General features: G+C 48.1%; 1 protein-coding gene across 1 annotated transcript in view; it reads right to left on the bottom strand.

The window, feature by feature from the left end:
- Nucleotides 1–258, bottom strand: part of LOC107655596 (protein lifeguard 4-like) — a 6,941-nt gene that overhangs the window by 5,136 nt on the left and 1,547 nt on the right. The gene's annotated exons all lie outside the window — the stretch shown is intronic.

The following is a 258-nucleotide window of genomic DNA, read 5'->3' as shown; positions in this document are numbered from 1 at the left end:
ATAAGGACTCCAAGATGGTGAGAAATAAGATTCTCTGGTCTGATGAGACCAAGATAGAACTTTTTGGCCTTAATTCTAAGCGGTATGTGTGGAGAAAACCAGGCACTGCTCATCACCTGTACAATACAGTCCCAACAGTGAAGCATGGTGGTGGCAGCATCATGCTGTGGGGGTGTTTAGGGACAGGAGGGACAGGACGACTGGTTGCAATCGAGGGAAAGATGAATGCGGCCAAGTACAGGGATATCAACCTTCTCC

This window comes from Sinocyclocheilus anshuiensis, unplaced genomic scaffold, assembly GCF_001515605.1.
Source record: "Sinocyclocheilus anshuiensis isolate Anshui unplaced genomic scaffold, SAMN03320099.WGS_v1.1 scaffold916, whole genome shotgun sequence".
In the NCBI taxonomy this organism is placed as follows: Eukaryota; Metazoa; Chordata; class Actinopteri; order Cypriniformes; family Cyprinidae; genus Sinocyclocheilus; species Sinocyclocheilus anshuiensis.
The sequence above is the reverse complement of the archived record's forward strand: the minus strand, read 5'-3'. Positions and strand labels throughout refer to the sequence as shown.